Source organism: Balaenoptera borealis (assembly GCF_965194805.1).
Source record: "Balaenoptera borealis genome assembly, chromosome: 12".
NCBI classification, from domain to species: Eukaryota; Metazoa; Chordata; class Mammalia; order Artiodactyla; family Balaenopteridae; genus Balaenoptera; species Balaenoptera borealis.
The window spans coordinates 9,169,233-9,185,984 of record NC_138869.1 but is presented as its reverse complement, the minus strand read 5'-3'; the positions used below and the strand labels follow the sequence as shown (position 1 = coordinate 9,185,984).

General features: G+C 38.2%; 1 protein-coding gene across 5 annotated transcripts in view; it reads left to right on the top strand.

Annotated features, from left to right (window-relative positions):
- The window catches only part of PPARG (peroxisome proliferator activated receptor gamma), a 131,530-nt gene that overhangs the window by 59,837 nt on the left and 54,941 nt on the right, over positions 1-16,752 (top strand). Inside the window, exon 3 of one of the 5 annotated variants that reach the window (XM_082347933.1) lies at positions 1,045-1,100. The exons of the other annotated variants lie outside the window; for them this stretch is intronic. The gene's annotated coding sequence lies outside the window, so the exon portion shown is untranslated. The remainder of the gene's footprint in view (positions 1-1,044; positions 1,101-16,752) is intronic. 5 annotated transcript variants of the gene reach the window in all.

Genomic DNA, 16,752 nt, shown 5'->3' with positions numbered 1-16,752 from the left:
TTTTCCAAGTTATGTTTGTTCTAATACAATGATGTGTATAGTTCAGTATTTTGATGCTTCGTTTGCTACTACTGTGTTCCCTTATAAGCATATTTAGAACTTCTTAGAAAACCTAAATTAATCCTTATTTAACTCTGTGCATGACTCCTGTGTCCTGAATTTTAAGCATTAAAGGTATATTTATACTTTTAAAAATCCTGTTCATTTTTTAAAATTGGGGTATATTTGTTTTACAATGTTGTGTTAGTTTCTGCTGTACAGTGAAGTGAACCAGCTATATGTATACATATATCCCCTCTTTTTTGGATTTCCTTCCCATTTAGGTCACCACAGAGCACCGAGTAGAGTTCCCTGTGCTATACAACAGGTTCTCATTAGTTATCTGTTTTATACGTTATTAGTGTATATATGTCAATCCCAATCTCCCAATTCATCCCACCCTCCCCTTTCCCACCTTGGTGTCCATACGTTTGTTCTCTGTGTCTGTGTCTCTATTTCTGCTTTGCAAACAGGTTCATCTGTACGATTTTTCTAGATTCTACATATATGTGTTAATATGCGATATTTGTTTTTCTCTTTCTGACTTACTTCACTCTGTATGACAGTCTCTAGGTCCATCCACCTATTCATTTTTATTTCCTGGGTTTATATATGTTTCCCCCGAATACCTAAGGTCTTTTTAGAATACCTGAAGAGTCACTTGCCTGCTTTTAGCCTTCTGTGTTACCTGTCTCTCATAGCAGTGTTTATCCCTCTCACAGCATTTATTCATCTTAAAGTACTCTTTGCATATCTTTGCTCTACCCTGAAATCTAGATACTTGCATGTACATTTTATCTCTCCCAAAGAATTGTAAGGTTCCTGAGTGTAGGACCAAGTTGTATTCTTCTTTCTATTTCTTAGGGTGTGAAGCATAGTGCCTAAGGCTTTGTAGAATGGTGTGGGGACCTCGGAGAAGGTCTAAGTGTCGCATTTTACACATAAAGAAAATGAGGCCCCTAATGCCTATCGTATGCTAAGTAAATGATTATTACTTTTGTTCGGATATGAAAGATTCCGATACTTCATTTTCAGCATTTCTTTCTTGGCCATTGCAAAATGTAAGTTCTTATTTCTGTAGCTCCTTCTACTGGAGCGTATTAGCACAGCTGATTCTGTTTTGTACTGTTTTGTATTTATTTCTATATTTCTGGGCATTTTCTTCTCACAGATGCCACATAAAAATAGGTTGTGTTAACTAGTCTGATTCACGTTTTACAATGCAAGTGCTAAAGCATTAAAATTAAGTTGCTTAATTGTTGAAATGGATGGCTTTACATTTTGATTTTCAATTTTTCTGGAAGCCTGAAGTTTGAACATATTGATCACAAATTTTTAAAACATCAAGCTTTTTAAAAATTAAGAGAAAATATTTCATGAAATACCATTTCATTTTATTATGATGACTGGGCTCAATGTATGTTTCTATCATCTGAGTCTCTTAAATAGGAGTTTAGTTTCATTATATTATATAAAAGTCTGTTACTCTGTTTTTCTATAAGCCATAGAATTATTGCTATCTTTCTCCGGTTTTTCATTTATGCTGCATCAGGGCAGAATGTCCTAGCTATACTGTAAAATAATTCTTGAGTCAAAATTTGATAGTTTTGTCTGTTTGAAAGAATATGTCCAGAATGCAGTACAACAAATGTTTTAGGTTAACTGGGGCAAGTACTGTTTATGGTAAGGGATAGTTATGGGTTTCAAGTTAGTTTTCATCCTGTACTAATCTCTTTATTTTTATGCCTTGAATTTTCCCTGGGTATAATTTGTTTGAGTCTCAAATCCCCTTCAAAAGAATAACCCAGTACTTTTCTTCTTAATTAACATGGTACAGAATAGAATTATTAGCAGTTAAGAAATTATATATTGTGCCAATCATTTAACTATTGTGTTATATGGTCTCTGATTACTCCTTATTCGTAAATGTTTTTCTGTTAAAAATATGAGTTCCTTAAGGCCAAAGACCTGTGATTGTAAACTTCTATCATATTTTGTAGGTGGCCACTGAATACTCCACCGTTGCCAAAACAAACAGACAAACAAACTTGAAAACAAATTGGGATTGTGGTCATCGTTAGCTAATTGAGGCCAGCAGAGGTGAAACCCTGCAGAGATTAGGTACTTGGCCTCAATACAGGAATTCATCTGTATCACAGGCAAAGGGGAATAGGGATGTTGCAAGGATCTGAGTGCTGCTACTGAAGACAGAGTGGCTCGTTGAGTGTGAATGATCCAGATGTCCAGCCATATTGGTCCCATTCATGAAACTAAAAACTCCACTGTGTGTAGCTACTGTGCCCAGAGGGGACTTCTATACGTTTTCCTGGGCTTCATTATCACTGTGACTCTCTTTATCTTATTTCCCTTTCTGTTTTCATCATGAGCTTTTCAAGGAACCCCAAGTAACCCCATGCTGGCTCTGAAACCATTTCCACTAGAGAAATTGGCAAGATTGAAGGGAAGCTCCATAAACTTAAGCTGAATATGCCTCCCACTTTTAGTGCCAGACTTAGTCCTGTGTGAATTCTCTAATTTTAAATTGTTGCACCAGAGCATTGAAAGATGATGACACGCTTGTCCTTTGGAGCTGATTGAGCAATGGAAGTGTGCCTTAGAGACATGACAAATGCTGCAATAGATGATTCTTTGAAATGAGAGTCTCTCCTGAGAGAGGAGTGAGTGATTGATTGGCCACCATTTCTATTGAGGGAGACTTAAACTGTGGCTGTGTGACTCCAGGCAGCTGTGTACTTGGAAGCGTTTAGATAATTGACCCAAGTCTTTACCTTTCCAGAAGTTTGAGGGGACCCATGTAGTATCAGGGAATGGAACTCCTGAACTTGTCTTGGCCACATCCTTTCTGTGTGAATTTAAGCAAGTCACTTATCCTCTCTGCCCTCCGTTTGCACATATATTAACAGAAAACACAGGGCTATTGTGAGGATTAAATGACACAGTAGTTGCGAAAGCACACCGGACAGCCTGTATAGAGTTTATTGGCCTGGCCTTGTAGTATTAATCACTTGTGGATAGAATAGAAGACATATAATATCCTAAATGTGAAGCATTTTAAGGAACATGGTGGGGAAATCAGCAGGATTCCTTAGGAATCAAAGCAAGTGTCAGTTTTGAGTGAGACGAGGCCTCTGCATGAGCTCCCGTGAATGTTTTGATAAGGAAATGATCAGACTTAGAGAAAGCATCATGTCTGATGTTTTTAAAGGGGGGAATTACTTCCCACTTTTATTAACATTTATCTATGAAAAGATTGAATATCCAAAAGTTAAGTCATTCTTTGTGCCTAAATGAGAGCGATGATTGTTTTCTTCTGAGACAGTGAAAATTGCCTTAGATGATCGTGTTCTCCGTATGATGAATTGCTACCCAACAGCAATTATCCATATAAACTGTTAATTGCAGTGTAAAACATGGGTCGTTAAGTGAAGAACAATTTTTATACCTCTGATAGAGGTTGTCATAGATTATTACCTTTGTAGCATTCTCACTTATACCTTGAATAAGATGAGCTGGAGGAAATTCTGAGATCATCATAGCTCTTAGTAAGGTATGTATTCTTTGTGTCAGAGGAAATCTGACCAAAGCAGATTTCTTAGTTATAGTCAATCATCAGAACAGACACAAAGTGTCTGTTATTTTAGCTTCCTTTGGATACCCTTAATTAGGCATTAGAAAGTTGTCCAGAAAATGCCTTGTGTCCACCTACTACTGTTGAGTATTTGTGAAAATATGTGGTAGAAAATGAATCAGACTTGTCTGAGTGGGAGTTAGTTTCTATAAACCTCTACGAGATTAACGTTTTTGGTAGACAATTTTGCACCTGTAACTAATTTAGAGACACAGACATTGCACATGTATTTGATAGCAACTGCTATTCAACTTTTATAACCTGGGAATTAAGATCACGTGGCTGCTTGAGAACACAGTTTTTTAGACCCACGTAATTTTTTTTTGAGTAAGGGATTGCCAACACAAGATTGAGGTTCCCGCAAGTAGCGAATGGTTTGCATTAGAAAGTAGATTTAAAACAGCCAACTGTCAATTACCTACATGTGAATTATCCCTCATTACCTCATGCCAGGATTTCTGTATGGCCTTCTAGCTGAGCTAAATGAGAAACTCTCAGCCAGCCAATCCGATCTGCCAGATAAGTGGTCCTAAAAGCCTGTCTTTATTACCCGTTTTCTAATACGTGTTGAGCGCCTGCAATATATACAAGGCACCAGTGTGAACACTGGCATTCAGAGCTCTTTGTATTCTGGTTCCACCTCATGTACCTTATTTCCCTCCACACCCCAGAGACTGGCCTGCTTTGCTCTTATTAGACTCACATCATTGTCCCAAGAACAAGCCACACTCACTCTTGCCTCCAAAACTAACATGTCCTGGAACGCCTCTCCTAATTCTTACACCTGTTCCAATTCTCTCTGTCCTTCAAGGTCAGGTTCAAGTAGTGTCTGCTCTCTGAATACGTTACCGTTAATCGCTCTCCCTCTCCCCTGCAGGAATATGTGTCTTCTCCCCACTCCACTGCCAGCGTCTGATACAAGCTACCCACTGTCTCTTGCCTGGAGGGCTCTCCCAGTCTCTTGACAGGTTTTCCTGCCTCTGCCCCCAACAGCCTAGTCTCAACCCAGCATCCAGAGGGATCACGTTAAAATGGAAGTCAGGTCTGTCCCTCTGCTCACAACCCTGCAGTGACTCCCCTTCTCCTGACACGTAAGCCCTGCACCCCACGCCATCAGCGTCCCCCCCTCCCCTCTCTCCAGACACACTGGCCTCCTTGCTGTTGCTCCCATGTTTCACACTTGCTCCTGCCTTAGTGCTTCCACTCGAGCTCTTGCGTCTTCTGGGAACCCTCTTCCTCTGACATCTTGGCTGACTCTCAGCTCCTTCTAATCACTGCTCAGCTCTCACCTTCGAGTGAGCACTGCCTTGACCCCTTATTGAATTATCTGTCCTCCCCACTGCCCTTCCCCTCCCCCCTGCTCTACGTTTGCTTATTTCTAAGCAGTCCTCAACTTCCAGCCTGCCATATAATTTATTTGTTCATCGTTTTTATTGTTTATTTTATTTATTTATTTTTAAATTTATTTACTTATTTAATTTTGGCTGTGTTGGGTCTTCGTTGCTGTGCGTGAACTTTCTCTAGCTGCGGCGAGCGGGGGCTACTCTTTCGTTGCGGTGCGCAGACTTACTGCGGTGGCTTCTCTTGTTGCGGAGCACAGGCTGTAGACGCACGGGCTTCAGTAGTTGTGGCACATGGGCTCAGTAGTTGTGGCTAACGGGCTCTAGAGCGCAGGCTCAGTAGTTGTGGTGCACGGGCTTAGTTGCTGCGCGGCATGTGGGATCCTCCCGGACCAGGGCTCAAACCTGTGTCCCCTGCACTGGCAGGCGGATTCTTAACCACTGTACCACCAGGGAAGCCCGTATTTATTGTTTATTGTCCGTTTTATCTCACTAGCACATTAACGCCATGAGGACAGAGATCTTTGTCTGGTTTGCTCACCCACTGGTGCATCCCAACTGCCTAGAACATGCTCAGTGAATAGAGGGGCTCAATAATACTTATTAAATGAAAGAATAAAATCCTCTAGCATTTTTGGCCTGTATCACAGTATTTAGACCTTAATTGGAGACTGCCTGATATTGTTTTCTGTTTTATATATTACCTAAGCCAAATTATATAGTCACTGAGGATAAGATCCAAGTTTTATTCTCGCCTATATTCCACCAGTATCTAACACATAATAGGTAACTAATAAGTTCTTGCTGACTTATTGAGACCATGCTGATCCCTTGCTGTACTTCTCCTGAGTTCAGGCACTGGAATCTGTTTAGTGTATAAAAACAAAAGTTTAGTGTACACTGAATAATATTCTAAAACTGATGTTAATATAAGCAACAATATTATAGTATATGCTAAAAACCAGGTACAAATATATTTTGAATTACCTGTTATTTAGAGTTATTTGCACCACGGCCCTCCATTGGTTTGAATATCATTAGTTGAATATTAATTTGAATGTTATAAGTTTGTGAATTATCCAAATGCCTGGCTTCTTTTGCAAGTCTGCCTACCTTTTGATACTTCAATATTCATTTGAACTTCAAGAGGCTTATTTGCTAGCAGAAAAGTACCTTACTTGGTTAAGTAACTAATATCCAATATATAAAGCACTTAGAGCAGTGTCTGGTATGTAATCAGTGTCCAACAAATGTTAGTTTTGTCTTCTCACCTCTAAAACGGAAGTTACACTTTGGGATGATACAGATTTTCATTATCCATACTATCAAAAATTTTCTATTTCCATAGTTAATTAGGTCAGAGTTACTTCTTACACTCTTCCAATCTTTTCCTTAGAATTTTTTTCAGAATATTTAGATATTATCTGAAAGATACTTATTATTAATCATAGTTCTAGAAGAAAGAAACCAAGGTTCAATTTCTTGTTTTGCAAAGAGCCAGTGACAAAACTTAGTAACAGAACAGAAGTTCTGATACCCTTCACATGTTTCAGACATGTGAACACGATGGCTCCCCTTACTTCTTCTGGAGTAAGTAAAATATTCATTATTCTTATTTTTTTGCTTTGCGTTAGCAATTAAATATTTTTAATGTAAGATAATTGGATATTATTTTACTATTGTCTGACACTTTACCTAAAACCCTGCCTTTAGTTTAGTTTTAAAAATTAAAGACCTATTGGGAATTGCCTGGCGTCCCAGTGGTTAGGACTCTGCATTCTCACTGCTGAGGGCCCAGGTTCAATCCCTGATCGGGGAACTAAGATCCCACGTGCCGCACTGCCAAAAAAAAAATTAAAAACCTATTATGTAGACTGGGCAAGTTTGCTTAGTTGATTAAAGTATGATGCTAAAAAGATCCAAAGGTGTGAGTTTGACCTAATCATGGCCAGGTTCACATAGAAATTTTTCCCATTTACGAAGAAATCTCTTTGCCATTGATACAATACACCTCTAGCCAATTACAAGGTACAAACAACTGACCAGGAGAAACCAATCCAATTTGCAAGTGTCTGTCCTACATGAAATCTAATCCTCTTTGGTGTTATATTCATTTTGTTATTATTGCTTAAATAAACTCAGGTCATAGAAGGGCCATGCTGGATGATGGAGACAAGTATATTTTCCTTGGAATACCTTTATCAGTAATAATCCAAATCCCAATCACTCCACTGGGCCCTCATAATTCAAAACCCATCTCTACTGAGGCGATATCCCCGATTATTTCAGAATGTGTGAGTCTCTGTCTCCTCGATGTTTTTAGAGCACTTTTTTTCTCTGTACTTTCTTCTGTTATCAAACATCTTTCATCTTGGTAACTTTTCGATCTCAAGAACTACACTATTAATGTATTTCTTGTGGGGCCTGAAAAATACCTTGCACATAGTTTTAGGTCATTGGTTATCTTGATTTGAGGTGGTTTTGGTTTTGTATTACTGACTGAGCATGTACTGAGATTAAGATATTGAGAAAGAAAAATGCCCAAGAAAAGTAAAACAAGGAGAAGTTTTGGGAAGAGAAACACCATAGTAAAATATAATGATGACTCTTGTAAGGAACAAGGTTTATAAAGTAGATTGTTGATACAGAGAAGAGTTAAATAATTAGCATAAAATTGGTAGCTTGGATTTAACCTGTTGATTTATTTCACTTAAATGGAATGTCTCAAAAGACAACTCAACTGTTCCAAGCACATTAACTTCCCAAACACGGGACTCCTAATGTAGGCATTAGTTTTTGGAAAAAGATTTCCTGCGTTGTTTAAAAAAAAAATACGGGGTTCTTGTAAAACAGAAAAGGCCAAACATATCTAAAGCAAAAACATAACTTCTAATACTCATTCCTTAGGATGAAGTGTGCACCCTGTGAATTTTTACCTGCCTTGTTTACACTGATTCGAGAACCTTGGTTAAATATGTATCTAGCCTTTATTGTACAAGGAAGCCAGTTTTAAAAATAGGTAGTTTATTAAGACTCATTTCAATACAGTTTTACAACTTCTGACTAGGAAAATTGTCAAATGAGTGCCCTGGAAATTCTACACCAATCCTTTGTAATACAAATGGAAGAGTTTTTGCTGGCTATGTAATTGGTCTTAACGTTTGCTTCTATCAACCCCGACTCCCCGGACCCATATGAAACATCTCTCTTATTTAACCTTTTTATTAGAGAAAATGTGTAAATCATTTCACAAATGAACATACTTGTGTAATTTGCACCCAGATAAAGAACAGAACAATACCAGCATTCCAGAAGCCCTCTGACTATTCTAATTTCTAACCCATAGATTAGTTTTGCCTGTTTTTGAATTTTATGTAAGTAGAATCATACATGGTTTACTCTTTTGTATCTGGATTCTTTTGCTCAGTACTTGTTTGTTAGATTAATCACATTACTGAGTGTAATTGCCCTTCATTCTCATTACTGTATGGTATTTCACTGTGCGAATATATCACAATATATCTTCCTACCCTACTGATGATGGGCATTCAGGTGGTTTTCAGTATTGCAAACAGTACAACTGTGAGCACTCTCGTATTGGTCTTTCAGTGAACAAGTATACACTTTTTGTTAGATATATACTTGGGCTGTAGGACGTGTTCAGCCTTGAGTCACTACCAAACGGTTCTGAATGCGGCTGTACCGGTGTATACCTCCACCAGCAGTGTCTGAGTGTTTCATTCACTCCACATCTTTCCTGGTTCTTGGCATTTTCTATCTTTTTCATTTTATCACTCTGGTGGGTAAGTGGTGGTATCATCTTGTAATTTTTATTTCTAATTTTTATTTCCCTTTTTCTGATGACTGTAAAGTTAAGCACCTTTTAAAATATTTGTTGTCCATTTGGCTAGCCTCTTTTGCAAAGTACCTGATCAAGTCTTTTGCCTATTTTTATATCAGGTACTTTAGATATGAGTTTTAAAGCGAACTTTGTCAAATATGTGTATTGCAGATACCTTCTCCCACTCTGTTGCTTTTTTATTCACTTAATGAACAGTTTTTAATCCTAATATAGTCCAATGTATCACATTTTTCTTTTATGGTCAGTGCTTTTTATATCCTGTTGAATAAATCTTTGCCTACTCCAAGGTTGATAAGGCATTGTCCTAGTTTTTATTTTTAATGCTCTTTTGTTTAATATTTCACACTGAGATCTGCAGTTCACATGAAATTGATTTTTGTGTATGGTATAAGGTAGGGGTTGAACCTTTTTTTCCTCTATATGGATATCCAGTTTACCTACTCTGCTTACTGAAAATATTATCCTTGCCCTGCTACAGTGACATTTTTTCATAAACTAGGTGACCGTTTACATGTGGCATTGATTGTGGGCTTGCATTGGTTGCATTGGTCTATTTTTCTATCTTTGCACCAACCAACATCTGGTCTTAATGACCGTAGCTTTATCATTGGTTCTGGTATCTGGTAGTATAAGTCCTCCAGCATTTTTCTTCTCTTCAAGATTGCCCCGGCTAGTCTTGGCCCTTTAAATATCCACATAAATTTTAGGCTCAACATGTCAGTTTCCAGACAAAAATGCTAGGATTTTGATTGGAATTGTTCTGAATCTATAGATAAATGTGGAGAATTGACAGCTTTGTAATACTGAGCCTTCCAGCCCATGAACATGATATATCCCTTCATTTATTTAGATATTTTTCAATATACTTTTGAGTTTTCAGCATAGAGATTGTACTCATATTTTGCTAGATTTTTTCCCTAGGTATTTGATGGTTTTGATGCTATTGTAAACATCATTTTAAAATGACATTTTCTGTTTGTTGCTGGCTTATAGAAATATAGTTGATTTTTTAATATCAACCTTATATCCAGGAACTTTGCTAAATTCTCCTTTTAACTGTAATGGTTTTATTTATTTTTTATACAATCATGTCATCTGTGAGTAATGTTAGTTTTATTTCTACTTTTCTAATTCTGTGTCTTTTTGTTGTTGTTGTTGTTGTTGTTGGATTGTTAGTGTTATAGTGTTAACGATAACTAGTATCCTCATCTTATTCCTGATCTCAGAAGGAAAGCTTAGATATTTCACTGTCAAGTATGATGGCTACTTTAGGTTTTTTGTCTCTTTTAAATAGCTGTTCTTTATCAGATTAATGAAGTTTCTCACCCTTCCTAGTGAAGAGGTTTTTTGAACTCATGGATGAGTGTTGTGTTGTATCAAATGTGTTCATGTAGAATATTTTTGATAATGCTATAATGGCTCAGGAGGAGGACTTAGAATGAAAAATGCTTACTAAGAATATTTTAATATCACATGGCAATATGTTTTAAGATAATATATAGTATAGCTAGTGAAAATCTGCACTTCATCCCATAACCACAAGTGATCTGGCTACATCTGTTTTGACACTTTTGTTCTCAGAGTTTGTGTAGCTTAAGACCATTGTCTTCTCATTAAGAGTGCTTGGCACAGTAAATTGAAAACAAAAGAGTAAACAGAAGCGTAGTGTATCACTCACTTTGCCAGACTAAACAACTCTGAGTAAGGCCAGCTTTCCCCTCTAGCATAATTTCAGGCTATTAGAGATGCTTCAGTAGTAAAGTTTTCTTTAAAAACACCTACCCACTCTATCTCTTCCTGGTTGCAGGAGGTCCCTTACAGTGGTTGACGGGTGGACAAAGCAAGGAGAAACAGTCCTTTGGCAGATCTTTGGTGGCTCCCTCCTTTCTAAGTAGCTACAAACTTGTGGAGGATTCCTTGCATTTTTTTTCCTTTCCATTCGGTCTCCTCTCTCCCATTTTCCTTCCCCTGTCACTGCAAAACCAAAACCAAATTGCGCGGAAGGAGCTGGCCAGGGGGAAACATTCCAGTTCCTTTTTTCTGACCTAAGTACCAGTCTTCGCTGGCTGCTGGTGTGTGCTAGGCAAGACTAGAGTTTCAGCTAAACCAGAGTAACTAACTGTTCAACAGATTTAGCCTTAGTCCTGACTAGTTTTTAGTAAGTCTCCTTTTAGAAACATGTGAAGGTGGTTTTAGCAGAAGAACCAACCTTGAACTAGTTTGACCATGATGAGAAAGAGGACTTGAATCTCCAGCTAAGGTAGCGGAAGAAACGATCATTCTGGATGAGGGCATGATCCTATCATCTTTCCTGTCCCCTGATACCTCAGGACTGGATTAAGCAAGCTATCTAAACAAGACGTGGCCCATGCAAGAGAAAATGAATTTTTAGAAAGCATAAACTAACATGGTCTTCTCTAAAGCTGATCATATGCCCTTTGTTGGTCTGAATTTGGAAATTTGCTATGAGACCTTCTGGCTTTTTATAAAGAAATGTGCATATAAGGATACGTATTAGAATGCTTTCAACCTCTGCCAAGGCTATCGATGGGAGTATCACCAGGACAGAAGCACTGAATTTGGTTTGTAATATAGTTTAAGTAGACAACACAATGAAAACATATTTTCTTATATTAAAGAAACAAATGACACACTAAGGAATCCACTAAAATTCCACACTAAGGAATTTTAATCCTTTTCTTAATTCCTGGTGTCCAAAATAAGAGGTTCTCTGTTCAGAGAAACCATAACAGAATTCAAACCCCGGTTCCAATACCTATTAGTTGTATTGGGCAAATCACTTACCTCTTTCTGTCTAATGTTTTTAGTCTATTGGGTAGTAATTATAATTATTTACAACCCATAGGACTATGTATATATGTAAGTTATATTACTATATGTACATTTCTAAATTATACATACATTAACAAATTATAAATTACATATGTAATGGGTCTAAGGTACAGTGCCTGTCATACGATACGTGCCTAGAAATAATTAGCTACTATTAAACTATACTTCTGCTAATGGGGTCCAGAGTCTTTTTCTTCCTTTGCTAATTAAAACTCATGATACCAGTGAAGGAAAAGAAATGAATTGATAGAATTTATTTTTTAAATGCTTGAGTCACAAGGACAGTCATCTGTTGGTCAAGTATCAAAAATATTTTCTGATACTCCTTTATTTTACTTGAAACTACATTAAAATTCTCTCTACTTTTCCAGGTTATTGCATGATAAGTCCTTTAAGAGGACTGGGAAACAGGCAAGGAATATATTTACTCCCTCTGTTAGGTGAAATCATGGGAAAATACTGCAGTTCAAAGATATTTAACTTAATTTTTACTTTTATCAAAGTAATATTTGTACACAGTTTTAGAAGTCAGATTGTAGTACAAAGCTTTGAATGAAGATCCGCAATCTTCAACCTACACCTAGTTCCCACTTCTCAGAGGCAATGATTTTTAAGTTTTTAAAACATGTCTCCTGGTTTTTACTGCTGTATGTTTAACATGCTTATACTGCTATTTTTAAAATTGTGTTCATTACCCACTGACTTACTGCTGCAGAAGATAAGAATTTAGCCCTTTGCCATCACACTCCCTTTCCCAAAACGTACACTTCTCCTCTCCCGCACCCCACCCTCACAGTTGGTTATTCGTAATTTTAGGTGAAATTAGTTGTCTGTGTTAACATCGCAGTAATTTTGGAAGTGTGCTTACAATTGAGCCGGACAGTATACTGCAGTTTTACTTTTTTTTTTGGCTGCGTCGGGTCTTCATTGCAGCACGCAGGCTCCTCTCTAGTTGTGGCGCGTGGGCTCCAGGGTGCGTGGGCTCTGTAGCTGGTGGCTCACGGGCTCTCGTGTTGGGGCGCGGGCTTAGTTTGGGGGATCAAACTCGCGTCCCCTGCGTTGGAAGGCAGATTCTTTACCACTGGACCAGCAGGAAAGGCCCTACAGTTTTACTTCTGACCCTGAATAGCTGTTTGTTTTTCTGGAGTTAATCATTCTTTTTTTTTTTTTTTTAATTAGTAATTACTCACTTTTGTTGTTGTTCCTTTTCTCCATACCTGTCACTAGTTCATTCTCAAACTCTCCCTCAAAGTGGGCATTTGCACGTCTCAGGCATTGCGGTTTCTCAGGGAATCTCATGAGGCCACCGCCATCCTCCGATCCGTTTTCTCAAGGAACAGGTTCTGCTCAGGATCTGTTGTCCTGGGTCTTCCTCCCACCTCTCTCCTGTGCCTCAATCCTTTGCTTCCTGGATCCCATGTTTCCTTTTTGTTCTGGTGTAGAACTCTGGGGAAAAACACATGGGAGGTGACTTTTTCTTGAGGTCTTATATTTCTGAAAATGTCTTTATTCTCCTCTTACACTTGAGTGATGGTTTGGCTGAATATAAAATTCTAAGTTGGAAATAATTTTTTTCTTTGAATTTTGAAAATACTGCTCTGTTGATTTTCCAGCTTCCGGTGCTGCCTCTTGGGCAGTTCAGTGTCATTCTGATTCCTGACCCTTTTATAAGGGACTTTTTTTTTTTTTTTTTTTTTTTCCTGTCTGGAGGCTTTTAGGATAGTCTCTGTAAAAGGAGCATTAGTCTTTGCAGTGATTCCTTTCTCTGTGGTTTAAGTTAGAAATCCTTTCTCTCATTGTTTTAACCAACATAAATCCTTGCCCTTAGTCACTCTAAAGTTAAAGAAAACCTAAGGGACAACTTAATAAAACTTTTCAAGTACATGTGGTAAAGGACAAGTATGCAGAGGATGATACCTGTATGTTTAGAAAATGAAAGAAAAACTTACAAACTCCAACAACATAGGTTAGACCATCATTTCACAAACTATTCCATCAGATGGTAAACTCCTCAAACGTTGTATGCCGTACCCTCCCCTCTCTTTTGTATATTCTCATGGATTATTAGCATATAATTCTAAGAAGTCCTGCAATAGACCCATTTAAACTGGCTTCACCTAGCATTTCCTAAGTTTATTTGCCCACCAGAATTTTTTTCTTTTTAATTATTTTAAAAGGAACATCATTAACATATGTATAACACAGTTGGGGAAATGCCAGATAAGACGTAGACTTTCCTGGCTACAGAAGAGCAACTTAGCATTGGAATGAGTAACCCAGAGAGGCTGTGGACTCTCCTTTTGCAGAGGCCTTTAAAACAGGACATCTGTTTTAGGCGTAATCCTGTTTGAACAATGGGACTTTGCTGCTGTTTCTTCCTTTTCCTGTCCCCTAGTGGTAGCGTTGGGGAGCTTTTAGCCTACCTTTTACATGATTCTAGTACTCTGGTTACCCTGGTGACAAAAGTTACCACGACTACCAATAATTACATTTATGGAGAACTTACTGTCTGGCCCTATGCTGCATGCTTTACATGTATTATTTAACTGAATCTTCACAACAATTCTGTGAGGTCGGCAGTATGCTTATTTACAGATGGGGATAATTAGGGATAAAGAGATCACAAAATTGACAAGAAAGAGGTCAGGATTCAAACCCAGGGCTTCTAACTCGCTACTAGCTCTCCATCTTCAGTTGTTAATGTTCAGAACAGCAACCTGCAATGAACAAACAAACAAATACATACATCTGTATTTATTATGTAAAGACTTGGGCAGATACGATGCTCACTTTATGAGACTGTTCCCTAAACCTTTTGATGAATTCGGAATTTATTACTTTTGTTAGAAACAAATTCTACTACCAATTTCTTTAATTCCAATTTGTCAACCAGTAAATGGCTCCTTGCATGAGACATTTTTTCCTTCATAAATTTGATGTCATTCCTGTGTGTTAGTTAAGACCAAAAAGTCTGGATCTGTGAAAATTGGTATAGGTTAAAAAGTCCCCTTTTCAACGTATTTACACATGGTAACAACTTCGTAATGCAGTGTGGAGGATGCGAGGGGTAGGAGACAGAGAACCTGGACTCTCGTGGACTTGGCCTCTGGCCCTGAGCTCCTGAGCACATCGCTTTGCCTGCTTTTCTTCAACTGCCAGATGAGGAGCTTAGATTATCTCCAAAACGCCCTTTCTGCTCTGACATTTCAGAGTGATTTTTGTCTCTGGATGTCGGCTCTTGTAACAGGAGAGGAATTAGGAAATTCACAGCTCAGTTTACACTGCAAAGTGATTTGAATAGATCAATAAGGAGGGGCTGGATGAATAATATTTATGAGTACCATGACCTTGAACTGAAACAAATGAGAAGAGATTGAAAAAAATCGGTGATTATGTATCTTTCTAAGGTCACTTCCAACAAGGCTACTAAGTTTTAGACATGTAGGAAAGGCTCTTTCCTGCACCCACTCTTGTTCAGCTTAACATGTTTCTCCAGTGAAGCTTCCATTTGAGAATTACTCACCCTTCATAGTGCATCCCCAGCCCCCTGTACCTGGCACATCATAGGTGTTCAGCGAAGGTTCGTCTAAATTAATTGTTATTTAATATATAACTAGAAGATCAGGAAGAGATTTGTTTTTCTAATCAGTATTAAGTTTAGAAAGTCACGTGTGCGGGCTGTGGAGCTTTAGGCCATCTGGGTTCATAACCCAGCTGTACTCCTTAGTAGCTGGGTGGTCTTAGGCAAGTTATTTCCATAACTGTGCCTCAGTTTCCTCTTCTTTAAGGGGATTTATAAGTGTACCCACCTCATAGGGCCATTGTGAGCATTCAGTGAGACAGTCCAAGCATTGTATTTGGTATAATACTTAGCAGAGATTTAGGGTTCTATTAATATTAGCTAATGTCATTATTAAGGAGGCACAGCATTTCTCCAGACATTCTAGTAGAAGTTTTTCTTTTCTTTTCATAGGGGACAACGTAGAACCCCAAAGGTAAACTGTGTAGTTCTAGTGCTTGATTTTTATCGTTTAACATCTTTTCTGACCCACTTCCGTACTCCCGAATAATGATGCCTCTCAGGTGAGAGAAGTTGCTGTGTTTTTGCTGATACGTCTTTTTGTTTGAACTACATTATACTTCGGCGTGTTGTGAAGTCTGCTCATTGAGTATCGTAGAGTTTAAAGCCAAGGTGAAGGTCTGAGATAAATGGCACACGTCTGTGTCCTTCCCCGCAGTGTCTGCCTCAAGACTCCCGCCTGCTTGAAACACACCAAAGGCTGTGAAATTAATGATGTGCCTGACGCAATGCACTCCTGTCACCCAGCTGGAAAGTTAAGACACTGTTACTTATCCCTGAGAAGGACTGTTGTCCATGCAAGCATTTTTGTTCATTTGTTCTTTCATGAGTAATTGCGTGGAGTAACGAAAAACACCTACTCAACTTACAGCTTGGCAGAAACAGTAGCTTATGTTTTCTGGAGACAAAATTAGAAGCAGGCTCCCTGGACCCCATCTTTAAGTCAAAATAAAATGTCTAGGGAACCACTGTGCCTCCCAGTAACCATGGCCCCCGTGGAGTAATATTGTTTAGGTCAAGATGTCCCAGAGTAAGAGGACAGGGAGAAGGGAAAGAGGGGAAGGAAAGTGTGTACTGGGATAATTTGTTTTCATAGAGATGAAGAGGCAAACTGTTTTTCTTTCTTACTTTGTCCTTTCTATGTAGAAAAAAAGTTTACAGTACCCTAATCTTCCTCCTGCAATTATCAGAAGAGAAAAACTTGAGTATACGTTGTTGAGAGGAGGAGTTACAGCTTAAACTGTATTTTATTTATGATATTGAAGATTACATCTTTTCTGGGGAGCTTAAGTCTTAGCAAAACTAAACCACTGAGAAAGTATCTTTATTTTTTCCATTTTCACAGAAAAATGAATACTTGTTCTGTCCTTCCCTATAAAATATGATCATTCAGTTGGCAAGCATTTAGTAAACAACAACTATGCATAAG